This window comes from Somniosus microcephalus, chromosome 32 (assembly GCF_052327205.1).
Source record: "Somniosus microcephalus isolate GS21.2 chromosome 32, FLI_Smic_1.0, whole genome shotgun sequence".
Lineage (NCBI taxonomy): Eukaryota > Metazoa > Chordata > Chondrichthyes > Squaliformes > Somniosidae > Somniosus > Somniosus microcephalus.
In genome coordinates, this window is record NC_141018.1 from 8,822,926 (window position 1) to 8,841,624 (window position 18,699).

Here is an 18,699-nt window from a genome sequence, read left to right on the forward strand (position 1 = left end):
CGGTATTGGGTGCTTTTTCGGGTGGGTGAGTGTTTTTTTTTTAGGTGGGTGAGTGGGTGGTTTTTCGGGTGGTTGGGTGGTTTTTCGGGGGGTGAGTGGGTGGTTTTTCGGGGGGGGTGAGTGGGTGGTTTTTCGGGGGGTGAGTGGGTGGTTTTCCTGTGGGTGATTGGGTGGTTTTTCGGGGGGTGAGTGGGTGGTTTTTCGGGGGGTGAGTGGGTGGTTTTTCGGGGGTGAGTGGGTGGTTTTTCGGGGGGTGAGTGGGTGGTTTTTCGGGGGGTGAGTGGGTGGTTTTTCCTGTGGGTGAGTGGGCGGTTTTTCGGGGGGTGAGTAGGTGGTTTTTCGGGGGGTGAGTGGGTGGTTTTTCGGGGGGTGAGTGGGTGGTTTTTCGGGGGGGGTGAGTGGGTGGTTTTTCAGGGGGTGAGTGGGTGGTTTTTCAGGTGGGTGAGTGTGGTTTTTCGGGGGGTGAGTGAGTGGGTGGTTTTTCGGGGGGTGAGTGGGTGGTTTTTCCTGTGGGTGAGTGGGCAGTTTTTCGGGGGGTGAGTGGGTGGTTTTTCGGGGGGTGAGTGGGTGGTTTTTCGGGGGGTGAGTGGGTGGTTTTTCGGGGGGTGAGTAGGTGGTTTTTCGGGGGGTGAGTGGGTGGTTTTTCGGGGGGTGAGTGGGTGGTTTTTCGGGGGGTGAGTGGGTGGTTTTTCGGGGGGTGAGTGGGTGGTTTTTCGGGGGGTGAGTGGGTGGTTTTTCGGGGGGGTGAGTGGGTGGTTTTTCGGGGGGGGTGAGTGGGTGGTTTTTCGGGGGGTGAGTGGGTGGTTTTTCGGGGGGTGAGTGGGTGGTTTTTCGGGGGGTGGGTGGGTGGTTTTTCGGGTGGGTGAGTGGGTGTTTTTTCGGGTGGGTGAGTAGGTGGTTTTTCGGGTAAGTGTGTGGTTGTTTTTTTGTGGCTGGCTTGAATTCCACTTTCCCAATCAAATGCGAATCCTGCAAAGGGGCCGCTGTCTCACAGCCCTGTCACCCCACAGCTCCAGAAACCTGTTGGCTCTTTTCCCACAGAGCTGTCTGATGTAAAAAGACTACTGAGCACTTGGTGTGAGTATAAAACAAGGCTTTAATCAACTGTTTCACAACCATGAGATTCTAGTTACATCACTAGTTCCTGGTTACAAAAACATCCTGAGCAAGCTGGGCCCATGCCCGAGTATTTATACTCCCTGGACGGCGCCACCAGCTGGCCGCCCAGTGTTATTTCATGCGTCATTTCTCCATGAATGATAAGATTCAGGACACTGTCTTTATCTGTGCTACACACAACGTGCTCAACAAATTTGAGGGGGGGTTTGTCAAACATGTCAAATGTGAACACAATCGGCAATAAATTCCGATTCATCAAAATAGTCAGTTATTTGAAATTAATTTCGAAGACTCTTAAGTTTTCACAAGCTGTGGATTTGTTCTTCGCCCAGGGTGACCCAAAGTAAGTGCTTGGATGTTTGAGACCTGAACCCCATTCTTTCAAAACTGTACTATGATTAAAAAGAAGAAAAAGACCAAAAAAGCTTAAAAAAGCTATAAAGTGTGATCGAATGTGTTAGATCCGTGTATCTTGATGTTGTGTCCTTCAATAATTAGACAATAAGACTGCAGGGAACGATTCAACAGGTGTTTACTGAATGAGGGTTACTCCAGAACTAACTGTACAGATCACTACTCAGGGTTTATATACAGGTGTGGTCACTGCCGGTACTACAGCATACAGGAGCTGTAAAAAGTAGTTCTCCCCTTAAAGGTACATACATTACAATTCCTCCCCTTTTAGATTAACAGTCCATAACACTCATTTAACAATTAAATATCAAACTAATTACAATTAACACTTTTAACATGCAACATTAGCTGAAAATAGTCTATTTATAAATTCAGTCTTTGGGGAGGCTTCCTGATCCTTTCTGGATAGCGCCTTTCCCGAGTGTCTTGCTCTTGGTGCGGAGGTGATTCTGGCCCCCTGTCGTCGGTTGGTTCATCCGCTTCCGATGCTACTGTTTCTGGGGTAGATGCGACCTGTACGTCGGGTTCATCACCGGGTACGTATGGCCGAGACATGGGGTTGACTCGTTCCTGTGACTCTAGGATCTGGTCGACATGGCATCTCACAATGTTCTCCCCAACATCCACTGTGTACATTAGTGGCCTCTGCCATGTGCATATCGTTCCTGGTTGCCATTTTTCTGTTCGGTAGTCGCGGGCCAAGACTGGTTGCCCTACATTGAAGCTCCTTGTCGGCTTCTCATTGATGTGCTGGAATTGCTTATTCTCAACATCTCTTCGTACATTTGGTCTGAGCAAATCCAGACGAGATCTCAACCTTCGGTTAAAGAACATCATGGCCGGGGCCTGGTTGGTGACTGCATGTGTCGCATTTCTGTAGGCTAACAGGAAATTGTCCACCTTATGCTGCAGTGGAATGTCATCATCGCACATGGCCTTTACTGCTTTTTTAAAGGTTTGTACGAACCTCTCAGCCAATCCATTTGTGGCTGGATGATACGGGGCGGATGTGTAATGTCTTACCCCATTCCTTTTCATAAATCTTCGAAACTCTTCGGACACAAACTGTGGTCTGTAGGACTGCAATAGTTTTCTCCGTGGTGGTGGAGGACATTTTGATCACCTCAGGCCATTTCGAGTGCGCATCCACGGCTATTAAAAACATTGAGTCCATGAATGGACCAGCAAAACCAATATGCACCCGTTGCCATGGAGATGAGGGCCACTCCCATGGGTGTAGAGGGGCATGTGGTGGTGCATTTTGGACCTTCTGGTATCCTGAGTAGCTCTTTGTCAGGTCCTCGATTTGCTGATCGATCCCCGGCCACCACACATAAGCCCTAGCAAGGCTTTTCATTTTTACCCCTCCCAGATGACCTTCTTGAAGCTCATTGAGCACTCTCTCCCTTAACTTGGGTGGAATTACCACTCGGGATCTACACATCAAGGTCCCCTGGCATACTGACAGCTGTTCTCTTCTGGATGAGAATGCTGGCAACAGTGAGTCGCCATGTGCTGGCCATCCCTTCACCGTCAAATCATATACCCGAGACAGTGTCGGGTCATTTCGGGTCTCCTTCTCTATACCAGCGTTAGTTACTGGCAAGCATTCAATTATAGTCGAATGAAATATTTCGACAGGATCCACTGCTGGTGCTTCCTCCGCAGTAGGCAGTGGCAGGCGTGATAGCCCATCAGCGTTTCCATGCTGTTTCGTGCCCTGATACTCGATTTCATATTGATGCGCCCCTAGAAAAAGGGACCATCTTTGTAGCCGTTGCGCAGTCATCACTGGAACGCCCTTCTTTGGATTAAAGATGGAGACAAGTGGTTGGTGGTCAGTCAGCAAGGTGAACTTCTGCCCGTGCAGATAGTGATTGAACTTTTTCACTCCCCACACTAGGCTGAGGGCCTCCCTGTCAATCTGGGCGTAGTTACGCTCGGCTGAGGTTAGTGACCGAGACGCAAAGGCTACTGGCCTCTCCGAGCCGTCCGGGAATTTGTGCGACAGCCCCGCTCCAATGCCATAGGGTGATGCATCACACGCCAACCGAATTGGTAGTGCTGGGTTGAAATGAGCCAACACCTCTTTTGATGTGATCAATGCTTTGCTCTTCTGGAAAGCTCGTTTACATTCGTCACTCCACTTCCATGGTACCCCCGTTTGCAGTAGGGTGTTCAGTGGGTGTAGTACGGTAGACAAATTCGGCAAGAACTTATGGTAGTAGTTCACCAGCCCGAGGAACGACCTCAGTTGTGACACATTTTCCGGTGCTGGAGCCTTAACTACTGCCTCAATCTTTTCAGGGGACTTATGTAACCCCTCTTTATCAATAACGTGGCCACAATACGAGATCTGCTTCTGGAAAAACTCGCATTTGTGGCGATTAGCTCGGAGCCCATATTCCTTCAATCTAGTGAGCACCTGCTCCAGGTTGGCGAGGTGATCACTGTCATTTTCGCCCGTGACCAGGATGTCGTCCAAATAACACTGGGTCCCTGGAATCCCTTGCAGGACTTGTTCCATTGCCCTTTGCCAAATAGCCGGAGTTGATGCTACCTCGAACACCAGCCGGTTGTATTGGTAGTGACCTTTATGAATGTTGATCGTGAGGTACTGTTTCGAGGCTTCTTCTACCTCCATTTGCAGGTATGCCTGGGCCAGACAATCTTAGTGAAGCGTTTCCCTCCCGATAGCGAGGCGAAAATATCTTCAATCCGCGGAAGCGGATATTGTACAGTGTGAAGTACTGGGTTCACTGTCACCTTAAAGTCCCCACAGATGCGAACCTTCTTTGGTTCCCCAGGCGTATTACTCAACGACCTCTTCATTACAGGAACGATGGGTGTAGCCCACTCGCTCCAGTCCACTTTGGACAGTACTCCTGAACGTTCCAAACCTTCCAGCTCTGCTTCAACGGCTGGGCGGATCGCATAAGGTACCGGTCTGGCCTTAAAAAACTTTGGGCTTGCATTTTCCTCTATTTTGATCATCGCTGTTATGCCTTTTAGTGTTCCGAGTCCCTGCTGGAACACTTCTTGTGCGTCAGTTAGCATTTTTGACAGTCGGCCAGGTGTGACGTCGTCATCCTTTTTGGCATCTACAGTCAGTGCTTGTATGGAATGCCAATCTAGCTGTATCTTCTGGATCCATTCACGTCCTAGTAGTGGTGGTCCTCCACCTGGCAATACATATAGGTCCATTTTTGGTGTTTCCTTGCCGTTATATATAACGTTCACCCTTATTTTTCCTTTGCGGTAGACTTTTTGCCCCGTGTACGTCTTCAAGACAATCTTTGTATCTCTCAAGGGTATATGTGAGAATAGCCGCTTGTAGTCCCTTCGGTTTATGACTGTTAGGGCTGATCCTGTGTCCAATTCCATTTTCACTTGGACTCCTGCTATCTTGAGCGTGACCCAGATAGTTTGGTGATCCTCCGTTTTGATCACATTATGTAGTTTCAGACAACCCAGCTCCTTGCTTCCAGAGTCTGTATCACTTTTCTGTTAGTCTGAACTACTCTCCGTCACCTTATGTACCTTCTTGTACTTCTCCTGTGGAGATTTCTTGCTGCTGGTTTTCTTTCCCGACCTGCAGACTCTTGCTATGTGTCCTACTTTTCCACACTGTCTGCACACTTTGTCCTTGAACCAGCAATCCTTATGGTCGTGTGTTGTTCTGCCGCAGCAATAGCACTTCACTGTTCCGTATGACATTTCATTTGTGCCATATTCTTGCGGTCTCCGTTGTATCTCTGCCGCGCCCCGTGCTGCTGCTTCGTGTGATACTGCCATGCTGAAAGCCTTGTCCAGCGTAAGATCCTTTTCTGATAGAAGCCGTTTCTGGGTTCCTTCACTTTGAAGCCCACACACAAACTTGTCCCTTAAAGTATCTGCTAGTCCTGTTCCAAACTGTGTTTCGATAGCTTGCGCAGTTCCGTTAAATACTCAGCATTACTTTCATTTTTATGCTGGTTCCTTTTGTGAAACTTAAATCTTTCTGCTATCAGCAGCGGTGTGGGGTTTAAGTGGTCCTGTAGGATTGACACTATGTTTTCAAAATCCTTTTCTACTGGCTTCTCTGGGGTTACTAGGTTTCGTAGTAAGCCATACGTTTTTGCACCCATTGAAATCAACAATACCAGCACTTTCTTGTCATCTGGCACTTCATTCGCCTTGCGGTATACTTCTATGCGTTCGACATATGTCGTCCAATCTTCAACTTCATGTCGAACGCTGTGATACTGCCACTCTTCGGTGTGGTCACTGCCGGTACTACAGTATACAGGAGCTGTAAAAAGTAGTTCTCCCCTTAAAGGTACAGACATTACAGAATGTTGCCAGAGGTTGAAGCCATTGATGTCACACATGAGAATAATTTTTCTAAACACATTTTGGTAGAACTAATTGTAAAAATCGTCTCACTCATCATATCTCTGTGAAGAAACTGTGTCAGCCGTGACTCAATGGGTAGCACACTCGCCTCTGAGTCAGACGGTTATGGGTTGAAGTCCCACAGGGGCCTGAGCGCAAAAATACAGGTTGACACTCCAGTGCAATGCTGAGGGAGTGCTGCACTGTCAGAGGTGCTGACTTTCAAATGAAATGTTAAACCGAGGCCCCGTCTGCTCTCACAGGTGGATGTAAAAGATCCCATGGCAATATTTTGAAGAAGAGCAGGGGAGTTATTCCTGGTGTCCTGGCCAATATTTATCCCTCAACCAACATCACTAAAAAAAACACATGATCTGGTCATTATCACATTGCTGTTTGTGGGACCTTGCTGTGTGCAAATTGGCTGCCATGTTTCCTGCATTACAACAGTGACTACACTCTTCTTTCTAAAATATGCAAAAACTAAAAAAGAATCCGAAGCTTTAATACTGCATTTGATATTAAAATATGTTCCAATTCAAATTAGTAAACAATGGTACACCTGATATTTTCGCATTCATAGAATACTGAAGATTAAAGCCAGTTTCTTCACAGATGAGTGAGACTGTATAAACCCACTTTAAATTCAGTGCACTGAAATGCATCCTTTAACATTTCAAATGTGTATTGAGTTTGAACTGATAGTAAATATCGAATATTTAAGCTCATAGTTTATGTCACTATTTTCAAACTGAAAAATAAACATTTGGAAAGATGTTCATATTATGATCATTTGAAGTAATCATAATCATGTGTAGGTGCCTTACTAAGCTTTCATACACGGAACAGAAACATAAAAACTGAGCGTGCATAGTATCTGATCCTCATCAGTTTAATCATGATATAGGACTTTAATTATATCACATGGTCTTGAATACATCGTGTAGAATATGCAGGGATGATTCACAGGTAAATTAATGATAACCAAGGAATCATATTCAGTAACAAAGAAAGACTTGCATTTCTATAGCACCTTCCACAACCTCAGGATGTCCCAAATCACTTTGCATACAATGAAGTACATTTTTTTGAAGTGCAGTCACTGTTGTAGGAAACGCAGCAGCCAATTTTTGCACAGCAAGATCCCACAAACAGCAAAGTGATAATGACCAGATAATCTGTTAACTGAAGGATAAATATTGGTCAGGACACTGGGGGGTAACTGCCCTGTTCTTCAAATAGTGCTGTGGGATCTTTTACATCTACCTGAGAGAGCAGACAGGGCCTCGGTTTAACATCTCATCCGAAAGACGGCACCTCCGACAGTGCAGCACTCCCTCAGCACTGCACTGGAGTGTCAGTCGAGATTATGGGCTCAAGTCTCTGGAGTGGGACTTGAACCCACAACCTTCTGACGTAGAGATGAGAGTGCTGCCCACTGAGCCACGGCTGACACCTATATATAGCATTGCTACTAAATATGCTTTCACGTGCAATTGATTTTATCATGTTTTGTATATAACTGCTAAAAAAGGATATATTAATATTTAAAAAGAGCCCTTGCAGCTTCACCAATGCTACACATTTGTTGATGCAGGAAAGGCAGGAATTGTTTGGAGAAAAGAACGTGGAAAGCCAAATTGCACCCTGGTTTCACACTGCGAAAACAGAGCGCTTTCCAGATCCAATACAATTGGATAGACTTTCTGCAAAAGAATGAGACTTTCCAAACTCATCGTAAGATGATGATTTGAAAATGACCAAAGATACAACTGCTGTGACAATGAATCGGACTCTGTTAAATCAAAGCAATCATCTGAGGGGTAGGTTACGGCAATTCAACAGACAGTTCAGACTGAGAATAGAAAGTCACCATGACCGGATTATAAACTGAGAAATAACAAAGCACATCGACTTGTTCGAGGAACTATTACGAGTCCAAAAATGGATGTAAAATCATCCGGATAGAATTTTAATATCCAATGCTGAGGGATGACTCTCTTGTCAGCATTTATAATTTGTAGATCATTAGTTTCATAGAACTGTTTAAAATGAATTACTCACATATCATATAATTCCATGTCGTTTCAGTCCCAATCTTTAATTTTAAAGAGAGATGTAATGGTTCAAAAGGGCGCAGCTTTTATTAGCTTGTTTCCAATAGGCAGATAGACATAGCCTCCCATCTTCCACCCACCAAAACCTAAGGTCATCCAAAACTCTGCTGCCCGTATCCTAACTCGCACCAAGTCAATGGCCGTGCCTTCAGCTGCCAAGGCCCTAAGCTCTGGAATTCCCTGCCTAAACCACTCTGCCTCTCCACCTCTCTCTCCTCCTTTAAGACGCTCCTTAAAACCTACCTCTTTGACCAAGCTTTTGGTCACCTGCCCTAATATCTCCTTACGTGGCTTGGCATCAAATTTTGTTTGATAATCGCTCCTGTGAAGCACCTTGGGATGTTTTACTACGTTAAAGGCTCTATATAAATACAAGTTGTTGTTGTGAAAGGACAATGTAGTGACAGTGAGGCAGAGCACACTCAGTGGGACAAGGAGTGGGACTCTGCACCCAAGCACCTTTGTAAAGTGTGTCGAGACATCTTTGGAAAGGCGACAAGGGATCAGAGACATTTTGTTGAAGTGAAAAAGAAGAGGAAGGAAGAGATAAAAGGAACAAAGGGGATTTCACTCAAATAGAATATTGGTTGTTTCAGTGAATGTTTGAAACACCATTGCTACATTTGCCAAGGTCATGGCGACAGTTTTTTTTACAAGAACGTTCAATTTCTTATGATTCTTCCTATTGAGAAATGACGTGTAGATTGTCAAGACTGGACTCCACTTCGGTAGGGTTGAATATTGCGAGGGAAGCAGAGTTGCAAATCTTGATCAGCAAATGATAAGATTGAAATCGGGAGATTGGGAGATTATTAGTTATCGGTGGGAGCTGAACATTTTAAGCTCAACGTGTACAATTCAACTGAGGTCGGGAAGGATGCAGGTTTTATAACTTCTGAGACACCTCTTAGTTATTAATCAATGTGACTTTAACTGAATCAGCAAATTTTACTGTACAGGAGGCCACTCAGCCCATCACGCTTGTGTTGGCTCTCTGAAAGAGCTATGCACTTAGTCCCATTCCATGCTCTTTCCCCATAGCCTTTTAAATATTTCCTTTCCAAATATTTCTCCACTTCTCTTTTGAAAGCTACTTTGGGTCTGTTTCCACCCCATCTAGTCTGGAAAGGACTTACGACTTCATCTTAGTGGTTGGGAATCTTTGAAAGTGATTTTTGAGATCAAGGAGAGGACAAGGGCATATTTTCAGGGGCTGGTTCGAAAAGAGTGAGGAAGAATGATTGGAAAGTAAACTATAATCTTGAGGTTTTGACATGCTGAAATGAGGCTAGTAAGGTAATAAAATAGCAAAATACTGCGGATGCTGGAAATCTGAAATAACAACAGAAAATGCTGGAAACACTCAGCAGGTTAGGCAGCATCCATGGAGAGAGAAACAGAATTAACGTTTCAGGTCGATGACCTTTCATCAGAACTGGAAAAAGCTGGAGATGTAACAGATATTAAGCAGATGCAGAGACAGTGGGTGGGGGGGTGTTAGGAGGGGAGGGAGGAATTGAAAGAACATACTGTGAAAATGTTGCAAATGGGAATGACAAAATCATACAGCATAAAAAATGGGGGCAGGGATTATTATCTGAAATTGTTGAACTCGATATTGAGTCCAGAAGGCTGTAAAGTGCCTAATCGGAAGATGAGGTGCTGTTCCTCGAGTTTACGTTGAGCTTTATTGGAACAATGTAATAGGCTCTCGCCCTGAACTAGATAAGTTCATTCACTTTACTTCCAATTTCCACCCTTCCCTCACCTTCACATGGTCCATCTCTGACTCTTCCCTTCCCTTCCTTGCCGTCTCCATCTCCATTTCTGGTGATCGGCTTTCGACAAACATCCACTACAAGCCCACCGACTCCCACAGCTACTGTAGTGTATGTACCCGTCTATCTTTAAGGGAACTATTGAATGTAACCGTTCACCTTTAAGGGAACTACTTTAGGTGTGGCACTATTTGTTTGGCTTCTGTATACTGTAATACCGATAGTGACCACACCAGTATATAAGTGTTGTGCCAGGAGTTATTGGGCAGATTCGCCCGGACCTTCGAATAGTAAAGACCTGTTTTGTTTGTTACTTCTGAAGTCTGTGTATTTTTTAACTGCACAACCCACAGACTTTACAGTGGCGACGAGTCCGATCGTACCCTGCGGCAAGATTACCAAAAGCAACGAAGAGCGTCGAAGAGAGACAACCGCCCTCGTCGTGCTACCAAAAGAAAACACGAGGCTGCAACAACAGAAAGCAGGAAGACTAACAACAAAAGCTGTATCAGCAACAGGCACTGACTACCCTTCTGCCACGGTGCGGAGTGAGCCGACCAGCAAGAAACAAGGCGGCCAAAGAGACTGTGAGTAGGGGAAGGGGTAGAAGTATCCGGAGGATAAGGGCAGAGCACTCGACCTCGGTCGAGGGGGAGCTGTGCCGTCCAAAAGTCGGGTCCAACGGCGTCGGGTGACAGCCGGACCGCGATCGGCGGGAAAAATCCGGGCAGCGACCGCAGCCACGAAGCGCTGAGCCTGCGAGTAGGCGCGGGAAGAGAAACCCAGCCGCAGCCGGGGAGGGAAACACCGGTCTGCGAGAGGGCTGGGGAGGCGAACGGGAACCGTGCGGGTGAGAGCCGGGTGCGGAGAGAGAGACTGCGAGGAGCCAGTCCAGCGGCTGAGCTGTTCTCCACCAACGGGGTACTCAGAGCCGGCAAAACCGAACGTGCGGGAGTGGGTGAGAGACACAGCCGAAAACGGGGTGAGAGACTGCGCGAGAGCCAGTCCAGCGGCTGAACTGTTCTCCACCAACGGGGTACCCAGGGCCGGTAGCACCGAACGTGCGGGTGAGAGAGCGACAGAGCCGGGTACGGAGAGAGAGACTGCGCAAGAGCCGGTCCAGCGGCTGAACTGTCCTCCGTTAACGGGGTGTACCCAGCGCCGGTAGAGCCGTGCGGGCGGGAGGAAAAGACATAGCCGAGTAAGGGGAGCTGTGCGGACGCCAGCCAGCGGCTGAACCTGTCCGCTGTGGGGGAAGCGTACCCCTTCCACCGGGAAGAAACGCGGGAAGCTGCCATTAGGCGGAGAAGACGCCAGAAGCGGGATACCGCCATTGAAGTGGGAGGGGAGAGAAGAAAAGAGCGGGAAACCGCCGATTTCGCGGGAAAACCGCCATCTTAGAAACAAACAAATAAATAAGAATACTTAAAGAAATACTGGTGCTGCTCCCAAGGGAAGAAAAATGCCTAAGCGAGGGAATATTAACGACTTTAATTCGGAAATAGAAAACTGGGCCACGTACGTGGAACGCATAGACATCTATTGCGAAGCCAACAAAATAGAGGAAGACGACAAGGCGATAGCATTGCTAAACTCGATGGGGGCAAAAACATACGGGCTCTTGAAGCATCTAATAGCACCAAATAAACCAGTGGATCAGACCTTCGAAGAGATTGTGGCTGTGCTGAAGGACCATTTGAACCCCACACCGCTGATGCTGGCTGAACGATTCAAATTCTACGCAAGAACGCAGAAGAAAGACAAAAGCAATGCGGAATACTTGGTCGAACTGCGTAGGCTAGCGAAATACTGCCAGTTCGGAGGGAATCTGACAGAAGCGCTGCGGGACAAGTTCGTATGTGGATTGTCCAAAGAAGGGACGCAGAAGCGACTACTGGAAGAGAACGACCTCACACTGGACAGGGCTGTCCTTATAGCTGCATCGCACGAAGCCGCAGCGAAAGGAACGGCGGAAATGCAACTAAAGGCGGCGGCACTTGGGGTGGACCAAATTACTTCAAGCACAACAAAATGCTACCGTTGTGGGAAGACAACGCATGACCAGAATCAATGCTGGTTTAAGAACCAAGAGTGTAGGAAATGTGGCAAACTGGGTCACATCGCGAAGGTATGCTGGTCCGGGAAAAAGACCAATAATCAAAGGAAGCCACCACCAGAAAAGTACAACAAGGTACACAAGGTGGCTGAGAAGAGTTCAGACGAACAGAATTCAGACTCAGACCCAAACAACCAGGAGCTGGGTAGGCTGAGAATCCACAATGTGGGTAAAGAAACGGATCTACAGGCCATCTGGGTCATACTAAAAATAGCTGGAGTCCAAGTAAGAATGGAGCTGGACACTGGATCAGCTCTATCAGTCATCAACCGAAAGGACTACCACCGGCTATTCTCTCACATACCTTTAAGAAATACCAAGTTCGTATTACAGACATACACGGGGCATAACGTATACCCCGTGGGGAAAATAAGAGTCAAGGTGAGAGATAGGGGTAAAGAACACCCAAGAATGAACTTGTACGTATTACCTGAGGGAGGACCACCACTTCTAGGACGGGAGTGGATTAAGAAAATAGACATGGAATGGCATTACCTAAAAGCCATAATGAGGGAGGACTCGGTGCAAGCTATTAGCTCAGATTCTGAAATGGATGATGATAAGACCAAGTCGAATATGGAAGACAAGGCTAAAAGGGACTTGCCGACGATGGGAAAGAAAACGAAGACATGCAGAAGGACTTATGGTACCAAGAAGAATAAAGCTGCAGAGCAGAACTCCAGGTTGACAGAGAATTCTGAGCTTGTTCAAGCAAAGGATTCATCCATGACGGAAGAACACCGAGCTCGGACGCAAACTTATGTCAAAGTACGACAACAATTAGAACAGTTGAGTGACCGTCTCGTACAAGAGATGAAAAATATGGAAAGGTTCTGGGACACCGAATGGGAGCACGGTGGCATAGTGGTTAGCACTGTTGCCTCACAGCGCCAGAGATCCGGGTTCGAATCGGGCGACTGTCTGTGTGGAGTTTGCACATTCTCCCCGTGTTTGCGTGGGTTTTCTCCGGGTGCTCCGGTTTCCTCCCACAGTCCAAAGATATGCAGGTTAGGTTGATTGGCTATGATAAATTGACCCTTAGTGTTAGGGGGATTAAATACGTGGGGTTACAGGGATAGGGTGGGATATGTGTTGGTGTAGGGGTTACGGGGATCGGGTGGGATATGTGTCGGTGCAGGCTCGATGGGCCGAAATGGCCTCTATCTGCACTGTGGGATTTCTGTGATTCTGTGATTCTGTGAACCTGGAAAGACTACAGAGACAGCTAGCTCAAGCAGAGAGCGACCATAGAGCCATCGTGGTCAAATACCAATCACATTCCCCTGATGCTGTTCAGGAACTAGAATATTTACGGAATGAACCAAAGGAAGAGGAATCTTCAGGGAGCCAGGATTTTATTCCAGTTCTTCTCTACGACTCCTTACAAGCAGAGTGTGAGAAGTTGAAAGAACAGTATGAACAGGCCCAGGCTACAATTCTGGAGGGGGTTAACTCGGCAGCCTCCGAAAAGCTAGTTTCAGTAGAAGCATATGAACAACTAAAGGTTGAACATGAGCAAGAAGTCCAAAGGCTGCAGGAAATTCTTGATGAGCTCAAGGCCAAGACAGACTCATCGGTAGGAGATCCATCCATAGATGAGAAATTAGAGGTGAAAATCATGGCAGAGCATGAAAGACAGGATGTCCAAGAACTTATAAAAACATTGAAGGACACCCAAGACAAATATGAGGCGGCAATGACCGAGGTTCAACAACTTGAAGAACAGATTCAACTGGGAATCCTTTCAGTGGAAGAACAGGACACTGTAAGAATGGTCCCTGAACATGAACTAGAGAGCATCAGGGCGCAACTTTTCCGAGCGCTGAAAGCCAAAGTTCAAGAGGAACGTAAGGTGGAAGTATTGGAGAAAGAGGTGGAGGAAATGGAGAAGACTCTGATCCACCGTGTTCCCAGGGAAGAGTTAACGGTCAGCCAACTCCTTCATATGCTGAAGGACAAGACTCTGCAAGGGGAACAATCTGAACACGAGCTTCAATCTTCAGGGGGAACGAGTTCGGAGCTCTCAAAAGTCACGGAGATAGCTGAGGTGGCAACACAAATTTTACAAGGATGCCAAAAGTACGTTGAATCACATCAAGGTGAAACCGTTACTTCAGTAGAAGGGTTAAATAGCCTGATAACGCAATTACCGATGGAAAGGAAGGTATTGAACTCACAAATGAGGTCTGTCGTGAAGGAATGGCAGATAACCCAGGAAGAGCGGGATGAATATGAATGCATGAAGAAGGCTTTTCAAGAAAGATGTTTAGGGAAGGAACCACCGTCAGCTAACGTCCAGACGGGTGAGGAGGAAGAAGAAGTCTCTCTCGCTGGCCTAACTCAGGACGAACCCGAATATTACCATGACCTGTTGAGTAACACTGAATATTACGAGGATGTGGTCTGCCCAGCTTGTGATGAAAGCTCTCAAAGTGCTGAAATCCGGAGGAAGCACTTAAGGTCTAAGGAACATAGAGAGTTGGTGGCGCTACAGCTGGCAGCCGAGAAAGGAGCTCCGAGAGTTTCAAAAAGGCAGAAAAGAAAAAGAAGAAGCAGAAGATAATAACTGTCTAAAATATTAGCACTCCTACCATTCCAGGCGGGACATTACGAAAGGAGCTAAATTAGTTGAAAAACTGGAAAATGTCAAGACAGCCAGTTGGTTGTAAAAGTCCGCACTGCTGGTTCAACAGGACGAAGGTTCAAGCTGTTACGTCAAGAAAAAGGCTATGGAGGAGTCACGCTAGCCAGGTAATCCGGCTACACCAAAGAAATGTTGTTCGGAACGAGTCAAGATCAGAGACTGAATCTATGAACTGTTTCCGCAGAGACTGAACCTGTGAACTGTTTCCACCGAGATTATATTTGTAAATTGTTTTATATGACATTGACTCCACCGAGATTATATCTGTAATTTGTTTTATAGGAAGTTGAAGATATGTATGTTTAACGGGGACTCTGTAAGTAATAAGCTAAAAAGGGAGGATTGTAGTGTATGTACCCGTCTATCTTTAAGGGAACTATTGAATGTAACCGTTCACCTTTAAGGGAACTACTTTAGGTGTGGCACTATTTGTTTGGCTTCTGTATACTGTAATACCGATAGTGACCACACCAGTATATAAGTGTTGTGCCAGGAGTTATTGGGCAGATTCGCCCGGACCTTCGAATAGTAAAGACCTGTTTTGTTTGTTACTTCTGAAGTCTGTGTATTTATTAACTGCACAACCCACAGACTTTACAGCTACCTGGACTACACTTCCTCCCACCCTGCTTCCTGTAAGGACTCTATTCCATTCTCCCAGTTTCTCCGTCTCTGCCACGTCTGCTCTGACGATGCCACCTTCCACACCAGTGCTTCCGACATGTCTTCCTTCTTCCTCAACCAAGGATTCCCCACTACTGTGGTTGACACGGCCCTTGACTGCGTCCGTTCCATTTCCCGCACGTCTGCTCTCACCCCTTCCCCTCCCTCCCAGAACCACGATAGGGTTCCCCTTGTCCTCACCTTTCACCCCACCAGTCTCCACATTCAACGGATCATCCTCCGCCATTTCCGCCACCTCCAACGTGATCCCACCACCAAACACATCTTCCCCTCACGTCCCCTTTCAGCATTCCGGAGATGCAACACATGCCCTTTTACCTCCTCCCTTCCCACTGTCCAGGGCCCCAAACACCCCTTCCAGGTGAAACAGCGATTTACTTGTACTTCTTGCAATTTAATATACTGTATTCACTGCTCACGATGCGGTCTCCTCTACATTGGGGAGACCAAACGCAGATTGGGCGACCACTTTGCGGAACACCTCCGTTCAGTCCGTAAGGGTGACCCTGAGCTTCCGGTCACCTGTCACTTTAATTCTCCGCTTCACTCCCACTCTGATCTCTCTGTCCTCAGCCTATTACATTGTTCCAATGAAGCTCAACGTAAGCTCGAGGAACAGCACCTCATCTTTCGATTCGGCACTTTACAGTCGTCCGGTCAATATCGAGTTCAACAATTTCAGATAATTATCCCTGCCCCCATTTTTCATGCTGTATGATTTTGCCATTCCCATTTGCAACATTTTCACAGTATGTTCTTTCAATTCCTTCCTCCCCTCCTAACCACCCCCCCACCGCCACCACCCCCCCATCTCTGCACCTGCTTAATATCTGTTACATTTCCAGCTTTTCCCAGTTCTGACGAAGGGTCTTTGACCTGAAACGTTAACTCTGTTTCTCTCTCCACGGATGCTGCCTGGCCTGCTGAGTATTTCCAGCATTTTCTGTTGTTATTTGAGACTAGTAAGTAATGGCTATAGCAGTTTTAGGAAGCAAAATGGAACAGAATGAGAAAAGTAGACAGCATATAAGTGAAGACAGACGCTAACATCTTTGTGTGAGCGTGGTACCGTGTCTAGTCGGAGGGTGGAGTTCGAAGTGTTGTACTCTGAGAAGTACAGTAAAAGATAATAGCAAATTAGAGCGTTTTTTGACGGTGACTGTTCAGATGGTGAAAAAAAGATTGAAGGGCTGGAACCGATGTCCTAGGGGGAGTGTTTGCTAGTGCTGTGGGGAGGGTTTAAACTAAAATGGCAGGGGGTTGGGAACCTGAGCAGGGAGACAGAGGAAAGGGAAACAAGGATAAAAGCAAAAGATAGGAAGGAGAAAAACAAAAGTGGCAGTCAGAGAAATCAATGGTTTAAATCAAACATGGCCACAGTAAATAATAATTCTAATAGGTCTAAGAGCGTTAAAAAAACAAGCCTGAAGGCTTTGTGTCTTAATGCGAGGAGCATTCGTAATAAGGTGGATGAATTGGCTGCGCAAACAGAAGTAAACAAATACGATTTGGTTGGGATTACGGAAACATGGCTCAAGGAAGGCCAGGACTGGGAACTCAACATCCAGGGGTATTCGATATTCAGGAAAGATAGGCAAAAAGGAAAGGGAGGTGGGGTAGCATTACTGGTTAAAGAAGGGATTAACACAATTGTAATGAAGGATATTAGCTCTGATGAGGTGGAATCTGTATGGGTAGAATTGAGAAATACTAAGGGGAAAAAAACGTTAGTGGGAGTGGTTTATAGACCTTCAAACAGTAATGCGGAGGTTGGGGATGGCATTAAAAGGGAAATTAGAGAAGCATGCAATAAGGGCACAGCAGTCATCATGGGTGACTTTAATCTACATATAGATTGGGCCAACCAAATTAGTAACAATACTGTGGAGGAGGAATTCCTGGAGTGTTTACGGGATGGTTTCCTGGACCAATATGTCGAGGAACCAACCAGAGATCAGGCCATCTTAGACTGGGTATTATGTAACGAGAAAGGATTAATTAGCAATCTTGTTGTACGAGGCCCCTTGGGTCGCAGCGATCATAATATGATTGAATTCTTCATTAAGATGGAGAATGAAGTAGTTGACTCGGAGACTAGGGTCCTCAATTTAAATAAAGGAAACTACGATGGTCTGAGGAGCGAGTTGGGTAGGATTGAGTGGGGAATGTCACTCAAAGGGTTGACGGTGGATAGGCAATGGCAAACATTCAAAGACCGAATGGATGAGCTACAGAATTTGTTCATCCCTGTTTGGCATAAAAATAAAACAAAAAAGGTGACCCAACCGTGGCTAACAAGGGAAATTAGGGATAGCATAAGATCCAAGGAGAGGACATATAAATTGGCCAGAAAAAGCAATAATCCTGAGGATTGGGAGCAGTTCAGGATTCAACAAAGGAGGACAAAGGGATTAATTAAGAAAGGGAAAATAGAATATGAGAGTAAGCTTTCAGGGAACATAAAAACTGACTGTAAAAGCTTTTATAGATATGTGAAGAGAAAAAGATTGGTGAAGTCAAGCGTAGGTCCCTTGCAGTCAGAATCAGGGGAATTTATAATGGGAAACAAAGAAATGGCAGACCAATTAAATACATATTTTGGTTCTGTCTTCACAAAGGAGGACACAAATAACCTCCCAGAGATGTCGGGGAACATAGGGTCTGATGAAAGGGTGGAACTGAAAGAAATCAGTATTTGTAGGGAAATGGTGTTAGGAAAATTGATGGGACTGAAGGCCGATAAATCCCCAGGGCCTGATAATCTACATCCCAGGGTACTTAAGGAAGTGGCCCTAGAAATAGTAGATGCATTGCTGGTCATCTTCCAGAACTCGATAGACTCTGGAACGGTACCCATGGATTGGCGGGTAGCTAATGTTACCCCACTATTCAAAAAAGGTGGTAGAGAAAAGGCGGGGAATTATAGACTGGTAAGCTTGACATCGGTAGTGGGGAAAATGCTAGAGTCCATTATAAAAGATGTAATAGCAGAGCACTTGGAAAGCAGTGACTGGATCGGACAAAGTCAACATGGATTTACAAAAGGTAAATCATGCTTGACTAATCTACTGGAATTTTTTGAGGATGTAACTGGTAAAATAGATAAGGGAGAACCAGTGGATGTGGTGTATTTGGACTTTCAGAAGGCTTTCGATAAGGTCCCGCATAAGAGATTAGCGTGCAAAATTAAGGCACATGGGATTGGGGGCAAGGTATTGACTTGGATAGAGAACTGGTTGGCGGACAGAAAGCAAAGAGTTGGAATAAACGGGTCATTTTCCGAGTGGCTAGTGGGGTACCGCAGGGATCGGTCTTAGGACCCCAGCTGTTCACAATATATATTAATGATCTGGACGAGGGAATTGGATGTAATATCTCCAAATTTGCAGGCGACACAAAGCTGGGTGGGAGGGTAAGCTGTGAGGAGGATGTCGTGAAACTCCAGTATGATTT